This window comes from Cololabis saira, chromosome 10, assembly GCF_033807715.1.
Source record: "Cololabis saira isolate AMF1-May2022 chromosome 10, fColSai1.1, whole genome shotgun sequence".
Classification (NCBI taxonomy): Eukaryota; Metazoa; Chordata; class Actinopteri; order Beloniformes; family Belonidae; genus Cololabis; species Cololabis saira.
Window position 1 is genome coordinate 47,579,030 of NC_084596.1, and position 22,517 is coordinate 47,601,546.

Consider the following 22,517-nt stretch of genomic DNA (forward strand, 5'->3'; position numbering starts at 1 on the left):
CCCCTTTAGTGCTGGTGTAACCCGGCTTATGAGGCTAAATGGAAAGACATTGAGTTATCTTTAATGGACATACCTATACAGTCGACACTGTTATTCAGCTCCAAACTCAGTGGGTTGCTTTCTCAGTGAAAATGTGGTTAAAAGTGGTGAAGAGATATAACCTCCACAAAGAGATTAAACTGTTGTGCTGGCCAGCATTTGACCCAGCGACTCTAGACCATAGATATAGACGCATGGCGAAGCAAGGCATCACCTCTATGTTTCGGATAGTAACAGTCTTTGATGATCTTCAGGATATACATCAGACTTATGGGCTGGAGAAGGGGGATTTTTACAGGTGTCTGCAGATCTGCAACTTTTTCCTAACGGAAACAAGGAGTTACGACTCAGCAGAGCCTTCCAAAATAATCCAGGTATTTATTGACGCGTATATCTCAAAAAACATCAGAGGCATCATAGGCGAATTATATAATGCATTCACGTCAATGAACAAAAATTTAACAGACTACATAAGAAAGCGTTGGGAAAAGGAACTAAACATAGTGATAGCTGAGGAGGTTGTGGGTACAGGCCTGGGCTACAAGGTCTTCTACAACAAATTCACTGTACTGGAGAGATTCCAGCTGGAAAACCCTGATCCGGTTCTTCATTACTCCCAACCAAAAATCTAAATCTAGCTACACACAGCACTTCTGCTGGCGGGAGTGTAGTCAGGTCTCTGCAGACCACGCACACATTTTCTGGTCATGTCCACATGTTCAGCCTTTTTGGAAGGAAGTAGGCAACTTAATATTAGAGATCCTGGAATTGAGGACTGATTTCTCTTTCACGCTGTTGTTGTACCTGGGACACATTCCAAGGACTCAGTAAAGATGACGCATATCTTTTGAAAATATTTGTGGTCGCAAGTAACAAAGCAATAACGAAGTCCTGGCTTCAGAAGAACACTCCCACCACCGCCGCCTTCATCAACATAACCAACTCTATCCGCCTAATGGAGAAGATGACTTTCACTCTTCGACTCCAAAAGAAGAAAGGGGACATGTACTGGCGTAAATGGGATTGTTATAACCACATAGATACTCAATAATTGTAACTCTTGGCTATCTGAGACGACCTGACCACTGAACTGTACTTGTAATGTTGTTGTTTTTTTCTTATAGTGACTGGATTGTACATTGTCTCGCCCCAGACCTCTTTGTTGTTGTTTTTTTTTGTTATTGATATTGTCTTGTGCAAAAAATTGAAAAATAAAGTTTTTAAAAAAAAAAGAAACTGCGCTACACAGAACTGGCAGCAGACGCGCAACAGCGAGGCTGGAAAACCAAGGTCTATCCCGTTGAAGTTGGATGCAGATGGTTTGTGGCTTCTTTCACCATCAGGCTGCTGAAAGACCTGGGTGTCCATGAGCAGGCCCCCCCCCCCCCCCCATTCCGCTCATTAAGCTCCCGCACCCACACTTAAGAACCCATGTCAGAGCCCTCCAGGAGGAGGGATAATAAGGTATGCGGCCAGCTCAAAAACAGATTAAGTAAAAATAAAGTAAAAAAGTAGAATAAGTATTAATAAAATAGAATAGTACAAAATAGAACAGAAAAAATTGTATATGTACAAAAATGTGCAACAGACAAAATTGTGCAACAGAAAAAGTACAAAAAATGTGCAATAGAGCAGTGTAAACACATGACCTCAAATAGCAGCAGTCCAACTGTGGGGACGGGGGGATTTGTGTGCGTGTGATCAATTTGGAGAGCAGGGAGGGGAGAAGGAGTATGTGTGTGTTCAGTGTGGTGACAGTCTGAGGGAAGAAGCTATTCCTGAGTCTTTTTTTTCTTGTTTTGATTGACTTGTAGCGTCTGCCTAAGGGCAGCAGGTCAAACAGATGAAAGGCAGGGTGGGTGCAGTCTGTGGTGATCGCCTGAGCTCTGCTCAGACAACGGGAGGTGTACATGTCCCCCCCTTGGGCATGGGACACAAGCGTGGGTGTAATTAACCTGTCGCTGGCCACCATTGATGAGGGTGTCTAGTGATGAAAGGCCGAAACATCCCATGATTCGTTGGAAAACTACTGATGATGTGTCCCAAATGTACATATTTCCCTTCCTCGAGGTATAGCTCCCATGCCACTCTCAACATCAAGGCTAACCTCATGTGAGTCCCATCCATTGGCACAATGGACAGGATAACGTCACGTCCAGTGTTTCATGATCCTGAGGAATCATCACCTTTAAGTATTTTCTCAAAAGGTGAGAAATTGTGTGTGCATCCAACGTGCATTGGATTATTTTGAGTGGTAAGTCACACCCAAACATTAAGGTAGATTTGTCCTTTCTTAACAAGGTGGCGCTATGAGCATAAACCATCTCAGTCTGGCCTCCCTGACTTTATCTCCAAAGTCTCTAACATGTGCTGACCCTCTGATGTACTCATTCCTGATCCTATCCAATCTGGTCACTCCCATAGAGAACCTCAGCATCTTCATCTCTGCTACCTCCAGCTCTGCCTCCTGTCTTTTCCTCAGTGACACTGTCTCTAGACCAAATAACATCACTGGTCTCACCACAGTTTTGTACACCTTTACTTTCATTTTAGCTGAAACTCTTTTATCACACATCACACCTGACACCTTCTCCACCCGCTCCATCCGCCTGCACACGTTCCTTCACCTCAACTCAACTCTCAACTCAACTTTATTTATAAAGCGCTTTAAAACAACTACAGCTGAAACAAAATGCTGTACATAAGAGAGCAAACAAATCAACAGCAAAAAAAAATAAAAAATAAACAAGTAAAATAACAAATAAAATTACATAAAACCACTAAAAACAAAGCAAGGTCTCATACTGGGTTAAAAGCCAATGAGTAAAAGTGGGTTTTGAAGTGGGTTTTAAAAGCAGACAGTGAGGAGGCCTGTCTGATGTGCAGAGGTAAAATGTTCCACAACTTGGCAGCAACAGAGAAGGCTCGGTCCCCTCTGAGCGTTCGTTTTGACCTCGGTACCTCGAGGAGCAGCTGGTCAGCTGACGTGAGGCACTGGGCGGGGGCGTGGGGGTGAAGAAGCTCCAAGAGGTAGGGTGGAGCGAGACCATTTAAAGATTTTAAAACAAATAAGAGAATCTTAAAATGGATTCTAAAACGCACAGGCAGCCAGTGGAGGGAGGCCAGTATGGGCGTAATGTGTTCTCTCTTACGCGTTCCAGTTAGCAGACGAGCGGCAGCGTTCTGAACTAACTGGAGACGCGCAAGAGAGGACTGGCTGACTCCAAGATACAGAGAGTTACAGTAATCCAGCCGAGACGTGATGAAGGCGTGGATTACTGTCTCAAAGTGCTGTTGTGCAAGTAAAGGCTTCACCTTAGCCAGCTGCCTAAGGTGGAAGAAACCTGACCTAACTATTGCGTAACTTGGCTCTCCCGTTTAAAATCACTCACCATTTTAAAAACAGAGTTAGTCACAGAAGACTTTGCATGATCTGCCAAAGGACCCAGATCAACAGAGGAGGATGAGCAGAAGCTGCTAGGGTTAAACACAATCACCTCTGTTTTCTTTTCATTAAAATTTAAAACGTTTAGGGCCATCCAGGCTTTGATGTCATCAAGACCTGCCAGCAGGGGTTTGAGGGAGAAGGCATCACTCTTCCTAAGGGGGACATATATCTGGCAGTCATCGGCATAGCAATGAAAATCAATACCAAAATTACCAATACAGAAAATAGATCCTAGAGGAAGCATGTATAAAGAGAAAAGCAGGGGTCCTAAAATTGAGCCCTGTGGGACCCCATATAAGAGCGGAGCAGGGGAGGATTCACAGACCCCAAGACTGACACACATTGACCTGTCTGCTAAATAGGACCTGAACCAGTCCAAGGCGCTACCATCAACACCCACTAGCTGCTGTAGACGATTTAGCAGGATCTTGTGGTCTACGGTGTCGAAGGCAGCGGTCAAGTCAAGCAGAACAAGTACTGCGTAGTTGCCGCTATCATTTGCCATTAAAATGTAATTAAAAACTTTTAAAAGGGCAGTTTCCATGCTTTGCAACGTTTTAAAACCAGACTGAAAAACCTCCATAATGCTGTGTTCTTCAAGGAAAGTTTTTAGTTGAGCAGAGACTATTTTCTCTAGGATTTTAGAGATGAAGGGCAACTTGGAGATGGGCCTGAAATGTGCTAAAACAGTGCTGTCAAGACCAAGCTTCTTCAGCAGAGGCTCTACTACTGCATGTTTGAAGCTTGAAGGCACAACACCAGATGATAGGCTGCTATTTATAATATTCAGAATCGCCCGCCCTATGGTAGGAAAAACTTCCTTAAAGAAGTGTGGGGGGACCACATCACGATGGGAGCCTGACGGTTTAATATGGCCACCACATCCTCTTACATTGACAGAAACACTGGTTCCAAACTGTTGAACACAGCTGAGCTAAGAACAGAGACCGAGGGGTCAAAGGCGGGTGGAGAAATAAGAGCTCTTGTAGAGTAGGGCTGAACGATTAATTGCATTTGCGATAATATTGCGATGTGATAAAACAAGATTTTCTAACCGCAAAGGCTGCGATTTTACCAGTCACGTGATCTGGTCACGTGATCTGGTCACGTAATGTGCGAGTGAGCAGAGCGTAACCTATCTACCATGGCCTCAGCATTAGGGCTCGGCCAGGCGGGGATTTACAAATATATGGGCTTTATAAATGTATTAAATATATGAGCTACGGGCAGACAGTGGAGTCGCGCTGTGAAGCCTGAATTATGGTTCCACGTTAAATCGACGCAGAGCCTACGCCGTAGGGTACGCCGTAGCCTACGGTGTATTGCGCGCATCGCCGCGTACCCTACGCCGTAGGCTCTGCGTTGGTGTAACGCGGAACCATAAATCAGCCTTGAGTTGCGCTGTGAGCCTGAACCTGCAGCTCGACAGCTCATCAGGAGAAGAGGTTAAAGAGCAGGGCTGCCAGTTCATTGCTGGTTCGTTTTGTTAACTCTGAGCTTTGTTGGTTTGTTTGTTAGTTTGCTGGTGTTTTTTTTCTCCCTGTGATTTTTGAGTTATTTATGACGAAGTTCTTAGTTTCCTGTGAGGAAGGTTTTTTTGTTCCCTGTGGGAGTTTTTCTGTGTTTTTCTATTAAACTACCCTTGTTTTGGCTAAAGTTTAACCCGGTTTGGTGTCGTGTGATTGGGTTCAGAGAGAACGACCCATAACACTCGTGTGTACAGACGTGTGCAGACGTGTGTTAAAGAGGTAAAGCCACAGATTTGTTTTCTTTATTGTTGTAGTCTGTGCTTTAAATAAATCTTACATTGTTTATTATAAAACAGCATGATTTATTGCTTGTGTAGTTGAAAAATACATGAGAACAGGACCTTGAAAAAATAATCGCATATTAAATCGCAATCGCAATATTGAGGAAAAAAATTGCAATTAGATTATTTTCAAAAATCGTTCAGCCCTATTGTAGAGACAATCTTATCAATGAAAAATTGCAGAAAGCTGTTACACACATCAATGGATGTTTCCAAACAAACAGGCTGTGGGAAATTCAGGACAGAGTCAATTGTTCTGAAAAGAACACGAGAGTTCTTGCAGTTTTCTGTGATAATCTGTGACAAATACTGTCTTTTGGACTCTTTGACAGTGTTTTGATAAGAGCACCAGCAGTCCTTTAAAATCTGAAATGAGACCTGCAGCTTGTCCTTCTTCCACTTGCGTTTGGCTCTGCGACATTCCCGTCTGGCTGCATGGGTTCTGTCATTGAACCAGGGTTCCTGTCTAGCATTAGGCTGCCTGGGTTTTAGAGGAGCCACAGAGTCCAATATGGAAAGACAGGAGGAGTCAAACCAGGAGCAGAGCTCCTCCGTATCAGCAGAGGCTGGAGCGGGACGGACCCAGATAGCAGAGAAGGCAGCAGAAAAGTTGCCGGCAGTGAGGGGGTTAAAAGCCGGACGGAGCCGGACAGAAGCGCGATGTTTGACTGCCACACAGGAGAAGTCTATACTGAATAAAATTGGTGCATGGTCAGAGAACACACACTCACCGATATCTAGGCTGGACACAGTCAGGCCATGAAAGAGGACCAAGTCAAGTGTATGCCCGTGCTCATGTGTGGGGCCATACACACACTGCTTTAAGTTAAAAGAGTCCACGATGTTTAAAAAGTCCTTCACCATCAGCTTATCCGGACAGCAGACGTGAAGATTAAAATCACTAACGATAAGGACACGATCATATTTAGACATCACTTCTGAAAGGAAGAAAAGTCACTTATGAACTCCTTATTATATTTTGGAGGGCGGGTCCACACGACCGACCTCAAAAACAGTCAGGCCCAGTGTCCGCGGGGAGTTAAAATAGGAGCAATCGGCCGGTAAAAGCTCAACAAGTGGGATGCTCTCACCAGCCTTAATCCACGTCTCCGTTACGCAGAAAAAAACCAGATCACGGGAGTTGAATAAATCCTTTAGGATGAAAGTTTTGTTTGCCAGCGATCTGGCGTTAACCAACCCAACTCTGGTCGGAGCTGGAACTTGTGATCCAGAAGAACGCTGAATGCGGAGCGGCGTTCTCAAATTGTGGGGATTAATCGTTCGCTGGTTGAGCCGCGGGGAAAGGGGATTCCGCAGCTGGAAAAGAGCTACGTCATCCGAGCAAGTGACACGTACCAGACAGCTGTCAATAGGATCGAGGAAGCGCCGGGACAGCGTAAAAGGATACAATGGAGCCATACATGGAGTGAGCCAGGCAGATCCTTATTTTGACCATCCGACCACTACGTTTACCCCAGCGGCGAAGACGTTTCCGCCGGGAAGGTAGCGCTGAGGCCTGCACAAGGTGAGCTGGGATTTCCGATACGAGCGGAGGTAAAGTTTTCTGTCCACCATGATTAAAAGCGATTAGATCTCTGACATTTTGTCGTAAATCCAAAAGGAACTGACGATCATACACCAGTAGAGACTCAAATCTGGAAGTGTAAAGGCTTTAAAACACTAAAAACATAGATAAAAGTGGGAGCAACAGACGGCGTGCCGCACACACTGGCGCCATCTTCCCCGAGAACTCTCCATTGCTCTGAACTGTTGACCCCAAGTAAAATCCTCCACCTTCTCTATCTCTTCTCCCTGTAGCCTCACTCTTCCACTTGGGTCTTCTCATTCACACACATATACTCTTGCTGCGGCTAACCTTCATTTCTCTCCTTTCCAGGGCAAACCTCCACCGCTCTAGCTTCTCCTCCACCTGTTCCCTGCTCTCACTACAGATCACAATGTCATCTGCAAACATCATAGTCCATGGTGATTCCTGTCTTACCTTGTCTGTCAGCCTGTCCATCACCATAGCAAACAAGAAGGGGCTCAGGGCTGATCCCTGCTGTAGTCCCACTTCCACCTTGAACTCCTCTGTCACACCTACAGCACACTTCACCACCGTCTTACAGTCCTCTACATGTCCTGCACCGCTCTAACATACTTCGGGTATGGGGGCCGAGGCCCCGCCTGTAATCTGATAGGCCCCTGAAGTGCCCCTGTTCTGTCAATCAACGGGCAAGCTGAGAATTTGATGATCGCTGCTGCAGTTCCACCCCCAAATTGTTGGTAGCAGTGCGCCTGTTGCGTCAATACAACTGAATAGAAGAAGAAACAGCTCAGTGCACTCTGTGAAGGCTGGGCTGTCCTCCGCTGCCTGGTCACGCTGGAAGCGCGGAGTCGGCACGGCGTGTGACATGGGGAGATGCGTGCGCAAGTACAAGCTGAGTGCTAGTTCGTTTTGTTTGTTTGTTTGTTTGTTTGTTTGTTTGTTTGTTTAGTTGTTTGCTTGTTGCTGTGTGCCTGGTGATTTTCTAGTTCCCCATGAGGAGGGTTTGTGTTACTTTTTGAGTAAGGAGTTTTTTTTGTACATCTCTTTTTTTGTACATCTCTCTGCAGATTCACTGTGGGAGTTTATTTGGTTTACAATTAAACTACGCCATGTTTTTGGCTAAATTTAACCCTGTCTGATGTCGTGCACTTGGGTTCAAAGAAAGAAATCCATAACAATTAAGTTGCAATTTGGTTGGTAGGATAGCACTTTGACCTGATTGTTCAAAGATTAAGAGATTCACATTCTGTGTTAATCATAAACTGTCGTGTTTGAGACATTGAGACAGAGAGGATGAAAAGAAAGATGCAGGGAATTGCTCAGTTTCTTATCAAAAGAAAGCATGAAAGTAAGGGAGATACTGTAGCAGCACAAGTTCACAGGCACCAGCGCCGCAGGACGATGGTCAACAACTCCAGTACCAGTCTACTAGTCCAAGTAATTCTTCACCAGGTCAGAGTAAAAACAAATAAAAATTAAAACGGATGAACGGTACCTCGCGCGTGCAATTTTCACCAATAAAAGTCAAGGACTCAAAACTAAGTCCGATGACATCACTTATGACTCTTTATGTCAAACCAAACAAAAGTTATGGCAGAAAATAGGAACTATCAAATATTGACCAATCAGAAGAAGGGGCGGGGCTAATTTGCACCAAATATGGTCAAGGACTCAAAACCATGTCCGATGACACCACCTACGAGTCTTTATGTCAAACCATTCAATAGTTATTGCAGAAAATAGGAACTATCACATATCGACCAATCAGAAGAAGGGGCGGGGCTAATTCATGCTAATGAAGGTCAAGTACTCAAAACTGAGTCAGATTACACCACCCACGAGTCTTTATGTCAAACCATTCAAAAGTTATGGCAAAAAGTAGGAACTATCAAATATGGACCAATCAGATGAAGGGGGGGCGCGTTTTTTGGCGTCTATCGTTGCCACGGTAACGCTTTTGACTGAGAAAAGTAATGCCCGTCGTTGCAGTATCGAGATGCAGATTTTGATGTATAACACACCTGGGTGCATGTTACGGTTCGGGCCGCATTAACGGCCGAAGAAATGGCATAAATTACGCCAAAATTACACAATTAATTCAAAATGGTTGACTTCCTGTTTGGTTTCAGCCATGGGGCCAAGAGACTTTTCTTTAAGCTGCGACATGATACAGGTGTGTACCGATTTTCGTGTATGTACGTCAAACCGTATTGTGGGGCTTGAGGCACGAAGTTTTCTAGGTGGCCCATTAATGCAAACCATTAAATATCAAATTTTTTGCCAGGCCTGACTTGCGTGCAAAATTTGGTGACTTTTGGGGCACGTTTAGGGGGAAAACAGGCCCTCATTTCATCGGAAAAATAAAAACGAGAAAAATTCCTACAGATACAATAGGGCCTTCGCACTGTCAGTGCTCGGGCCCTAATCATCATCATCATCATCATCATCGTCATCATCGTCAACATCATCATCATCATCATCATCATCATAATAAACAACGCAATATGAATAGGGTCTTCGCACCCTGTGTTCCCAGGCACTAATGAGACTATTGTAATTCTTGTTTAATAAATAGGGATAATATATTATATATTTATGCAATTAATGAGAATAGAAAATATGAATTGGACAAAACATATCAGCAGACTTGACCTCAACGAAAACTTAAAAGAGAAATCAACAAAGAAAACTGCACAGTGCATCTCTTTCTGTAAAGGAAGACCACATCCACTTGGATCACCATAGAAATTAGCAAAAAGGAGAAAAGGCCAACTAATTAAAACACACACACACACAAACTAAAACACACACATTCTCAACTTAAGCCAAATGTTGGGATGTTGCTTAAACAATAATAATAAAAAGATAATGTAAATGAATTCCTCTGTCACAGTTTTTCAGCACAAATAACACACAACACTTAACCTCAATAATCATAGATATTCAAAATATGTTGTTTAAAGACATCAATATTTTCATGATTGCCCAAACGAAGTCCTCTCCATTCATTAATTCACGGTTATTATACACATGAATTCTCATTTCCCAAACATGTGTAGGCCTAGCACACACATTTTTAGGGAATGACAATAGGCTACATTAAGGTCAGAAGACTGTTGATCCACTCTTAGTGTGGTTTGATTAGAATAGAAGAATAGAAAGACATAAAAAAGGAATTCAAGAGTTGCTCCCACTTCCCTCCCTGTTAGTGTCAGCCTACCAGTTGGTCTCTTTGAATTAGAAACGCGCTGTGATCTGCATGTCCTCCTGTCCTCAGCCTCAGGCGATAAGTGAAGCTTGTTCAGAAGTTCCCAACTTCTCACTGAAGCGGAAGATGGGCTACTGCGTGCACATTTTCTCACTCACCACAAACTCAGCAACCCAGTTGGTAAACTGTTACCAGTATATTGACCCACACAACAGGTCTGGCGCGTCTCTTCTGCAGCGTGTGCGCAGCCGCTCTCCGCAAATGCGCGTTTCCTTCCACAACATGTAGGAGGTGTCGGGCTCGGAAAATGCTGCGGTGATGGAGTGACTGTCTCGTCACGCGTTTGTTTGTCGTTCTGGGAGCTGCTAAAACAGCGCAAGCGCCTGTGCAAGCGGATTATTTGAGACCATCTTAAGAAATGGTCCTAACTCCTACGCTGATAAAAAAGTAACATCATGCGTGTTTTTTCCATAACCTTGTCAACTGCCAAAAGCCCCAATATCTCTAAAGTTGAACTCATGTGGGGAACAAAGGTACGCTGTGAGCAGAGGTCCCCCTATTATTCATAAAGCAATGTGTGGCGTTGGACATAAGACAGGCTTTCACGAAAAATGAGACATATGTAAATATGTGTAATTATCTGTAGATAGGATATCAGGTCTTGACTATTTAAAAATGCACCTTAACCTTTTTATATTATTTATATTTATTGTATCCGTTTGCACTGCCTTGCACTGGAAAGGTGATGCTGCTTTTAATCTCATTGCACCCTGCATAGTGGCAATAAAGTATTCTATTCTATTCTATTCTAAAAATCTGAATCCAGCGACAGCGGTGCAGCCTCTCTACCCACTCGCGAAATCCATCAGTTCCTTCTCACCGGAGTGACTCATCCGTCAGAGGGACGGGAAAATGCAGAACCGAGCCGCGCTCGAACCGGAAGATGTGTAACTGTTTAAATATTCAAGACCCAGCTTACCTCCAGCAGGTTTTTATCAATCCACCGCTGAATGGACCCGCTGCTAAATCCACGCGTACGGCGCAGCGTTTGTGGAGGCGGCTGCCGTCACCGGCGGTGCGTGGGGATGAGGGCGCACAAGCCTGCGCTCCGTCAAGTGTGGTGAAGCCAGTTAGTTAGGCAGCCAGGAGTACCGGAACACAAACGTCTGGACCTTTGGAAATAAAAGCCTGTATGTGTATGCGTGTTAATACGTGTGTAAGTATATATATATATATATATATATATATATATATATATATATATATATATATATATATATATATATATATATATATATATATATGTATATATATATATATATATATATATATATATATATATATATATATATATATATATATATATATATATATATATATATATATATATATAGATATATATAGATATATATAGATATATAGATATACTGTAGAACAGATGGAGTTGATATAGAGATAGTATGATGTACTTTGTAAATAAGTATATTTATATAAATATTTATATGGGCATGCATGTGTGTACAAATATATAGAAATACTCAACTATGTGTATGTATGTATGTATGTATAGGTAACTGTGTGAGTACAATGTGTGAGTATAGTTATAGTATAGTTATTATAATACGTTTTATTAAATGATTAGTGAAAGGGTGTAGGATTAAATAAGTATACACTTCTTCCTACTCCTTTTTGCACATGTAATTAAAATATTAAGTGTTAAAGTATGAAATTCTTTGTTTAGTTTTTTTTGTTTGCTTTGTTTTCTTATCTTCTCTTTAATTGTTGTCTTTTACATGTACAAAATAAATAAAAAATCTAATCAAATCAAACCAAATCAAACTGATCGTCTTTGAAACACAGCTAAGTATAATAGCGCAATAATATGTAATTCTATCGTCACGTCCTTGTCAGAAGTATGACAGAAGTCCTCGCTACATCACAGTAGCCTACGAACCATTAGATTAGATTAGATAGTCTTTTATTCATCCCTCAGTGGGGAGATTCACTTTGTGTAGCATTAGTACATGCAACACACACATGCAGCGAAAGAAGGTTGAAAAAAAGGTAAGAAATATATAATTACAAAATATAAACAGTATATACAGTGGAATAAAAATGACTTAAGCATGTTCAGTAAAAGCTTAATTTCATCTAAAAACCAAAACATGTTCTGCTCTCAAAACGTCTGTTAAATACTTTGTTAGTTTGTTGGAGGCAAATTTAAGTACATTTCAGAAATACAGCAATTCAACACTCAACGTCATCAACACAATGTTGCTCATATTAACAAAAAAATATGATCTAGAGAAAGTAGAAGAAATTGTACCAGTGACCGGAGTTATTGTGTTAAATGTAAAATGTTCCACATTATTTACAAATACTGTATTTGTAATTAGGCTACATTAAGTGTAATTGCAAAACATTTGTACTCGAAATACAAATTTTATGTTGAAGAAAAAAGGAAATAGAATGTCACTGCAAACAACCATGGAAAACGAGAAAACGCTTCCCTAAGGTGTCCAAACAATTTTTATTGAATAAATCAGTTCATTTGTAGAAAATGATCATGAAAAAGAGGCAAACTTACACACAAGTATGTCTGTGTGTGTGTAGCACATATACTCTTTTAAAATACCGTTTGTGAGAGTATGGAATGTTGCCACAAAACAAAAAGACAATCATCGCTCCTTCAGTTCCAAAATGCAGGAAAGTATCTATCTCCATATTTCAGAAATCACTAACATACATTTTTGTTTAATATACTGTGATCATCTAAAGTGATATCAAGAATAAAACCTTCACTGCAGTTGATAATCTTATCCTAATGTGTCCTGACAATGATTCATGCTGTATCAGAATCAGAATCAGCTTTATTGGCCAAGTTTGAATATGTCAGACAGGACCGATATTTGTTGATCATCTTGATGGCGGCACGCACTGGTGCAGTGGCTCTCCACTCTCCAGTTTGGTGTCTATTGTTTGTAATTTGTAGTATGTAGTATTTTTAGCAGTTTATGTAGATTTTTTCAAGGCGGCCATAAGGTACAGTCGACAGAATCTGATCGATCTTGGCCCTAGGCTAAAACTCTCCAAAAACCCGGAATATCAGCGCACACAAGATATTCCAAAAATAATCGCAAGACCAGCGGTCTCTCCATGGACAGTGATCGGGCCTGGCAAGCGATGAAGACGGCTGAGGGAAAAGAAGCAGAGAAGAGGCTGCAGGTCGGGTCTAGAGGCTAGGCTAAGGAATAAAACGTTCCGACCACCGCTCTCGAGCATCTTCTTGACCAACGCCAGATCCATCGCACCAAAAATGGACGATTTGGAGCTCATAATTGCCACAAAAGGTGCCATTTGGAACAGCATCGTCGCCAGGGGGACCTGGCTTCACCCACTGATCCCCGACGCAGCAATCCAGCTAACGGGCCACACAACTCACCGGAGTTTCTGGTAGTCTCCCGCAGACCCTTTTATCTACCAAGGGAATGACAATAGTCATTGTGATGGCCCTTTACATCCCTCCAGATGCTAGTGTTAGCACAGCGCTTAGGGGGAGGCTGTGAGACTATCGCGAGATGCTGTAGTAGAAAACTACAAGGCAGCAGAATCCAACATGGCGAGCTAAAAACATTTCTGTTCTCAGCAAAGGCTTTAGCGAATATCAACTGAGATTAAGCTAACGAAAACTTATTTCATAGATAGGCTATACAAATATAAAAACAATCTGGAGCAAAGCGAAACTTTGGACTCACTTACAGAATATATAGACAAGTGCTTTAACCAAATAGTCATGGTGAAAAAGTCCGGCGGCGCCACCGCGTCAACTCCGAAGCGATCTCGGACCGAGGAGTCACCTGGAGCCGTCTCCCCTACAGGAAATTCCACTGCGGACATTCTGCTGTCTATCGACAGCCGTTTGTCCGCCTTCGACTCCCGCCTGTCCCTCCTAGAAGTCCTGCATAAGGAGATCCAAGCTTTGAGTGGGTCTCTGGAATTCAGCCAGCAGCAGGTAGAAGCGCTGGCACCCGAAAACCACGATCTGAAAAAGTCGGTGATTTCCCTCACAGAGGGAATGAACTGTCTCCAGAAAAAGAATAAAACCATGAAAGAGTCCGTCTTAGACCTGCAGGCTCGGAGCATGAGGGACAATTTAGTGTTTTCGGGGATCCCGGAGCAGACGGATGAAAACCCGGAATTGATTCTTCAAGATTTCATCCAAAAACATCTAAAACTTCCAGAAGAGGAGGTGGGGAACATCACATTCCATCGTGTCCATCGCCTGGGAGGAAGGAGAGCAGAGGGCCAGCGACCAAGACCCATCGTAGCAAAGTTTGAACATTTTAAGCAGAAGGAGCAGGTGAGGAGCCGCGGACCCCAGCTACGGGGACTACCGTTCAGTGTCAACGATCAATTTCCCCGGGAGATCCTCGACCGCCGCTGGGTCCTGTTCCCGATCCGGAGGAGGCTCATGGAGGAGGGAGCAAGGGCAATCATCACCGTGGACAAGATGTACATGAACGGTCAATTGTACCGCAACCCGGACACCACTCCCTGGCTCTTCTAAACGGATGAGTACAAAGTATTTCTTCACTGTTGGTGATTAGATTAGATATAGCTCCATAAACACTTTCGGCTCATATTAAATTATTAACAATCACTACACTCCTCGTCTCAACAACACACAGCACACACTGGTGATCGTTTCTTTTCTTTTTATGATTAGAATTATTTCCCAACTTCCCACCTCAGCCCCTTTTCACATTTTCATCTTAAACTTTCCTTTTTTTCTTTTTTCCCTATGTCCCATCCTGCTGCACTTTCTGTTTGGTAAACTGGTATGAATACACATGCCACACACATAGAATAACATCGCATGCACATATGCATCAATATATCAGTAGTAATTTACACGAGCGCATGCAACATAACCATCTACATATAATATTACCTCCAACGATTGGATCACGGACCAATTAAAGTTCCTTACCTGGAATGTATGCGGAGCTGGTACTAGAGAGAAGAGACTAAAACTCTTTAATCAAATAAAAATCCTGCAGGCAGATATTGTCTTATTACAGGAGACCCATTTAGTTAAAGCTTCAATAGATGCACTTGCCACCGCACAGTTTCCGCATGTGTTCTCAGCCTGTTACAACTCCAGACAAAGAGGGGTAGCGATTCTCATTAATAAGAGGGTACATTTTACTGTAAAGAACACACATAGATCCAGAGGGTAGAAATATAATATTAGCTCTGCACATTCAAAATATGAATTTATGCATATGGTCCAAATGTTGATGACGCCTCGTTTTTTCACTCTTTTTTCACCTCACTTTCTGATCACCTAGACAACACAGTCATCATCGGAGGAGACCTCAAACTGGTATTGGACCCTGGAGTGGACAGGCTCAGTAACGCAGGCGGTCACAGGAGTTGGCAGTCCGCAAGTATTATTAAGCAATATATGAATGATCTGGGTATTTGCGATACATGGCGTTCTCTCGACCCAACTCTCAGGGACTAAACTTTTTTCTTAGCTGTTCATCACTCATACTCTAGGTTAGATTACCTTTTAGTCAGTAGCTCTCTGATGAGAGATATCTCAGAATCCCAAATCCACCCAATCAATATTAGCGATCACGCACCAGTTTCTTTCACTCTGGGGAAGAGGAGGAGCGTACCACCCTCTAGAAATTGAAGATTTAATACATCATTGCTTAAAGACCCCGACTTTATTAATTTTTAAAAAAAAGAATGGGACATATTTCTGCAAAATAACGATCAACCGGAAACACCAGCGAAGGTTCTATGGGATGCAGGAAAAGCAGTAATGCGAGGTAAACTAATTTCATTTTCTTCAAATAAGAAAAAGAAAGATAACTTAAAAACAAAGGAATTAGAATGTGAAATTAAAGCGCACACACACACACACATAGACATATACCCGTTCACCTGCATGCTTGCTCTGTAGTTTTGGTGGTTAGTTAATCACGATAGCTTAGCTTAATTGTATGTATATTTATATATATATATATATATATATATATATATATATATATATATATATATATATATATATATATATATATATATATATATATATATTAATAAGATAAATATATGTGACATATAAAAAAAATCACATGTATTTTATATTAACAATGCACATATATATGCATTAGGTTCTTACCAGCATGGTATTAACCATTAATATGTGTGCAGACAAAAAAAAGCACAGCCCTTAGCCTGCGGAGGGCCCACCCAGGGGGCGTTTTTATTATTGACGGTGACTTTAACCAGGCAAGGGAGACGGCTGCTAGACGGTCTCCTCGCAGCTCCTGCAAAATATACATTTTATTTGTGCTTTTGCAAACTTTTATGTATTTATCTTTACCCCAAAGTTGGAAGGGACTTGAGTGTCTGGAAGTATGCCAGAAACGAGACAGAAAACTAAAGCTATGCACTCCACGGCTAAACCAGCCGCCCAACCTGGCTTGTGCTCCTCCCCACCCACAGTCGTGTACGCTGCTGCTGATTTTCAAGCCGCCATTGACAAATTGAGAAATGACAACCTCGAGTCACTTGCAAACTTTCAGAAAGAGTGCGGCGCTGCCATTTCAGCTCTACAGGGGACGGTTGATGTTCACGGGAAATAGATTAAAGATGTGGAGTCCTTAACTGACATTAGCCGAGCCACCGTCCCCACTGGGACGGTGGCTCGGCTAATGAAAGAAAACGCGGTCATAAAGAAGCAGCTTGATTACCTGAGCAATTACACATGAAGAGAGAGTATCCGCATTATTGGCCTGCCCAAATCTGTGGAGATGCCCAAACCAGCTGATTTTGTGTGTAACCTCCTTCGTGAAGTTTTTGGCCCCAATGCCTTTGAAATACCAATTATCATAGACCAAGTCCATTGAAACACCGCACCCAGACCAACAGCTGACACCAAGCCATGCCCACTTCTGGTTCGGATGAAAAGCTACAGCAGGGGTTTCCAAAGTCAGTCCTCGAGGGCCGGTGTCCTGCATGTTTTAGTTGTTTCCCTGCATCAACACACCTGATTCTAATTAACGGTCGTCACCACCTTGTCATCAAAGTCTGGATAGTTTGTTGATGACCAAGCTCCTTGTATCACGGTTTAATAAAAAAGGGACACATCTAAATCATGCAGGACACCGGTCCTCGAGGACCGACTTTGGACACCCCTGAGCTACAGAGTACATGAATTGGTGCTGCCTCTCGCCAGCCGCCACGATGGGCTGATTCTCTACTGAAATAAGCAGATTCACTTTTTCCCTGATGTCATCCCAGAGGTAGCCCAGAGGCCTGTAAATGCTCAGCATTTACTGGTGTGAAACGGAGACTTCACCAGGCTAACATCACATTCCGTTTCTACCTTCCCGTCTGGTTTTCATGTTGGGCAGCGAGAAGGTGAGCTTCACCGAGCCATCTAAGGCTCTCTGCTTCATTGTCCAACATATGCCAGCGATCTCCAGTGATTCCACCAGTGCGCCTGTCGCTTGACTTCTCAGTAACGTCGTTCAGCGCAGATAGCATTTTCCTATTGCCCTCTCCGATATTAATGGCTGCCTGCCTCCATTTTTTGGTGCTCTGCACATAAAGTTGCAGTTCTTCTCGTTATGAAAACGTCACTATCTTCTGCTCAGATGATCTTGAACCATTGGCAGTAAAAAGTTTTAGTCACTTTACTTTTATTGGCTCGCTGGGAGTAGATTTTTTTTTTGTTATTCCACCTTATTATATAGTGACACAGTGTCTCAGTTCCTTTTGGATTGGTTTTAATAAATCCCCATTCCCTCTGTAGGATTATTTTCCCAGTGTTAACCGGGTTCCTGTCAGGCTAAGGCCGTGGTCGAGCAGCACAGGGGAGAAGCCGTCTCCTGGGACCAAAGTGGAGCCTCGCAGTTTATCACTTCGGGGTTAACGCCCTTCACCTTTCACCACAGTGGAGAACACAGACACAAGGGGACTCCGGGTTGGTCACTCCAATATACAGCAACTACCTTAGTAGTCTTTTAGTAGTCTCCTGCTTTTCCCGCTCACCCCTCTCGCACCCGCTCCAGCTCTCTCTCTCGCTCACCCACTCACACCCTGCACATGCACACACAGCACATCTGCATCGCAAATCTCATAACACCAGCCTTGAATGTTTTTTTTATATTCATTTAATTATTATTATTACTATCTAATTATATTTTCCAATAAGTGTTTTCCTTTTTTGGGCCCGAGCACTCACAGGGCAAAGGCCCTATTGTATCTGTAGGATTTTTTTTTTCCTCGTTATTTTCCTTCTTCCGACGAAATGAGGGCCTTTTTGCCCCCCTAAACGTGCCCCAAAAGTCACCAAATTTTGCACGCAAGCCAGGCCTGACGAAAAATTTGATATTTAATGGTTTGCATTAATGGGCGTGGCCTAATGGCTCAACAGCGCCCCCTAGAAAACTTTGTGCCTCAAGCCCCACAATACGGTTTGACTTACATGCACTAAAATCGCACACTTGTACATGTCTTGTATCATGTCACAACTTAAAGAAAAGTCACTTGGCGCTGTGGCCGAAACGAACAGGAAGTCGGCCATTTTGAATGAATCGTGTAATTTTGGCGAAATATATGCCATTCTTTCGGCAGTTAATGCGGCCCGAACCGCAATATGCACCCAGGTGTGTTATACATCAAAATGTGCATCTAGATCCTGCGACGACGCGCATTACTTTTCTCAGTCAAAAGCGTTGCCGTGAACGGGTTGTGATAAAAACATTTGGGTGGTGTCATCGGACTCGGTATTGAGTACTTGACCTTCATTGGCCTGAATTAGCTCTGCCCCTTCTTCTGATTGGTCTATATTTGATAGTCCCTATTTTCTGCCATAACTTTTGAATGGTTTGATATAGAGAGTCGTGGCTGGTGTCATCCGCTATCTAGCAAATTTTTTAAAACATTGGTCATATATGGATGTTCATGTATGTATGCATGCATGTCTATATGTATATATAAGTTTGCTATTTTCCTGTTTGTTTTATATTTAGTTTGGGGGGGGGGGGGGGGGGGGGTACATTCATGTCAGTTTAGTCATGTTTTTTTGTGTTTGGTTTTCGCTATACCTATATTTTTACTTTGTCTTTTGAGGTGTTTCTTGTTGTTCCATGTCAGACCACCCCTCCTCCACCCCACCCCATCCTGCCACTCAGGTCCAGCTAGTGCTGCTTCCTCACCTTGGTGAAAGGTAATTACATCAATCAGCACTCATTTGTACTTGCATACAAATCTGGTCAGCTGGAATGTGAACAGTCTCAACAACCCTGTTAAAAGAAAGCGTGTGCTTGACCATCTTTAACACCTGAAAACGGGCATTGCCTTTTTGCAAGAGACACATCTTCGCACATTAGACCACTTTAGGATCAGGAAGGGATGGGTGGGGCAGATGTTCCACTCTAACTTTCACTCTTAAAGTAGAGGCACTGCAATCCTGATCCATAAAGATTTCCCTTTCTTGGTATCCAGCATCGTCTCGAATTCTAATGGTGATGGTTTTTGGCACCCCTTGCACTGTATATCTATACCCCGAACTTGGATTATGTTATTTTTTTAATAATCTCTTTCAGAATCAGATTCAGAATCAGAAAATGGTTTATTGCCAAGTTTGTTAAGAAAACACACACAAAGAATTTGTTGTGGTGATTGGTGCAATACAATACAAGAGCAAATATATAATGAAAAGAATGAAAATGTACAACATGAGGTTTTTTTAAAGTGCCGGGTATGAGTCTGTGCAAAAGTGACCTAGGATGTGCGTTAATGTAACGCATAAGGTCAGGATTGGAGTCTTTACGTTAATGTGACGTAGAGTGGGATGGGGGGCAGTCCGTGGTAGACGGGGGAGAGGGGCGACCGGGGGTCCAGGGGGGACCGGGGCCTTGTTGATGAGGACAGCTGCAGACGGGAAGAAACTGTTTTTGTGGCGTGAGGTTTTGGTCCTGATGGACCGCAGCCTCCTGCCTGTTTGTGTCCGGGGTGGGAGGGATCTGCTGCAATCTTTCCTGCATGCTTCAGGGTCCTGGAGGCGTGCAGCTCCTGGAGAGATGGAAGATTGCACCCAATCACCTTCTCTGCAGAGCGGATAATACTTTGCAGCCTGCTCCTGTCCTTTACAGTGGCAGCAGCTACCAGACGGTGATGGAGGAGATGAGGATGGACTCAATGATGGCCGTGTAGAACTGCAACTTCATTTTCTTTGGCAGGTTGAACTTCTTCAGCTGCCACAGGTGCTGTGCTTTTTTGATGAGGGAGGTGATGTTCAGCTCCCACTTGACGTCCTGGGTTATGATGGTCCCCAGCAGTGGCGGCTGGTGATAAAAATTTTTGGGAGGGCGCACTGGCGAGTGGGGATTACAACACAATTATAAACTCTACTTGAACATAATTTTTTTTGTTATTTTTTATTACATGTCACTACATATACTACATATACATATACATATACATATACTACATATACATGTAGCATATTTTACATAGACATATTTAAAATTTTTCAAGTAACAAAATAACATATTTGTTATTATATAGAGATATTGAAAGATATTGTCTGAAAAATGGTTCAAATATGTTATTTTGTTATTTGAAAAATTTGAAATTTGTTTTGTTGATGAGAAAATATGTTTCTCTATTTTTCTTATTTTTGTGAGGCTGGATATATATTGTTTTTCGGCAGTACCTTGTTCTCTATAGCTGATACAACATGAATTATTCCTATGTGGGATCAATAAAGTTCTTATGTTTGCCATCTCAGAAAATTAAATATATTATATTTGGTGCCTAACTGTTTCCCAAGTATATTTGTGCATGTGTGACTGAATAAATGAGACGTAAAACAAACATTTCTTTGTAGAAAGGCGCTTTATGAAAATAAGTCCATTTACTTGTATTAGTTTACAGCGCAGTCTTGAACATCCAATATGGCGGCGGCGTTGACGTATCACAGCAGCTCCATGGGGCGGATACGGATACATGTCTATGGCTGTGACTCCGTTTGTATGCAAGTGACAGATGCAGTCGCGAGTGACAGAAAACACGCTGTTTGTCCACGGGTGCAGAGAGCTTCGCCCGGAGGAGAGGTTTTGAGTAACCAATTAGAAACCAGCATGAAGTCACATGGAAGAAAAGTTTAAGAACATACAATACACACTCATTTGGCCGGCGCCCCTCGCCATTGAAACCTATGTATTTCAGTCTGCACAAAAAACAACTCTGAATAAACCCAGTATGGGATGGGAAGGCTTGAAAAATTAAGTCAGACACATTTTGTGCACAGATGTGATAATTACTTTTTATTACGTAATTTATGTGTACTGTGTCTATATATAATTCTTTTTTTTTCTTCCCTGTAATTTTAATGGGGGCGGCGCCCTAGCGCCCCCTATTGACAAGCCGCCACTGGTCCCCAGAAAGCGGTAAGACTCCACAGTGTCTGCTGGGAAGTCACACAGGGTGAAGGGGCAGGTGGAGCTGTGTTCCTCCTGTAGTCCACTATCATCTCCACTGTCTTTAGAGCGTTGAGCTCTAGGTTGTTCTGACCGCACCAGGTCACCAGCTGATCCACCTCCCACCTGTAGGCACCAGGTCACCAGCTGGTCCACCTCCCACCTGTAGACACCAGGTCACCAGCTGGTCCACCTCCCACCTGTAGACACCAGGTCACCAGCTGGTCCACCTCCCACCTGTAGGCACCAGGTCACCAGCTGGTCCACCTCCCACCTGTAGACACCAGGTCACCAGCTGGTCCACCTCCCACCTGTAGACACCAGGTCACCAGCTGGTCCACCTCCCACCTGTAGGTGGTCCGAGGGTCAGAGACATGTTTCCCCAGCTTCACCCACTGCTTCCTGTCAGACAGGAAGTCAGTGATCCACCTGCAGGTGGAGTCAGGCACGTTCAGCTGGGAGAGCTTGTCCTGGAGCACAGATGGGATGATGGTGTTAAAAGCAGAGCTGAAGTCCACGAACAGGATCCTGGCGTAGGTTCCTGTGGAGTCCAGGGGCCTCATTTATCAACCGTTCGTAGAAAAAGTTCTAAATTCTATCGTAGGAATGAAATTTAGAATGCGAAAAAAATCTGAATTTATCAAACGTGCGGACACCGGTCGTACGCACATCAGTGATGATAAATCCCACCTGTTCTTAACTGCCGTGCTCGTGCATGGTTAGCATCATTTACATTCAGAAACGCCTCCAATTGACCATATATGGCAGCAACAACAGGAGTTTTTTTTTTCTTTTCAAACTTTATTGAACAAAATTCTGTAGGGTATACAATAAATGGCACATTAAACGAAACAAGATAAAGCCGCTCCGTGCTCTCACTGAACAGATCAGCACGCTCTTTGAAAACGCGCTCTCTGCGGAGTGCACGGTTCTCCAAATCCTCCTCCAGTGCAAGA

General features: G+C 43.1%; 1 protein-coding gene across 1 annotated transcript in view; it reads right to left on the minus strand.

Moving 5' to 3' along the window:
• Positions 1 to 11,138, minus strand: part of LOC133453163 (disks large-associated protein 1-like) — a 181,122-nt gene extending 169,984 nt beyond the window's left edge. The window contains exon 1 of the mRNA XM_061733057.1: positions 11,034 to 11,138. The gene's annotated coding sequence lies outside the window, so the exon portion shown is untranslated. The remainder of the gene's footprint in view (positions 1 to 11,033) is intronic.
• Positions 11,139 to 22,517: the final 11,379 nt, after the last annotated feature.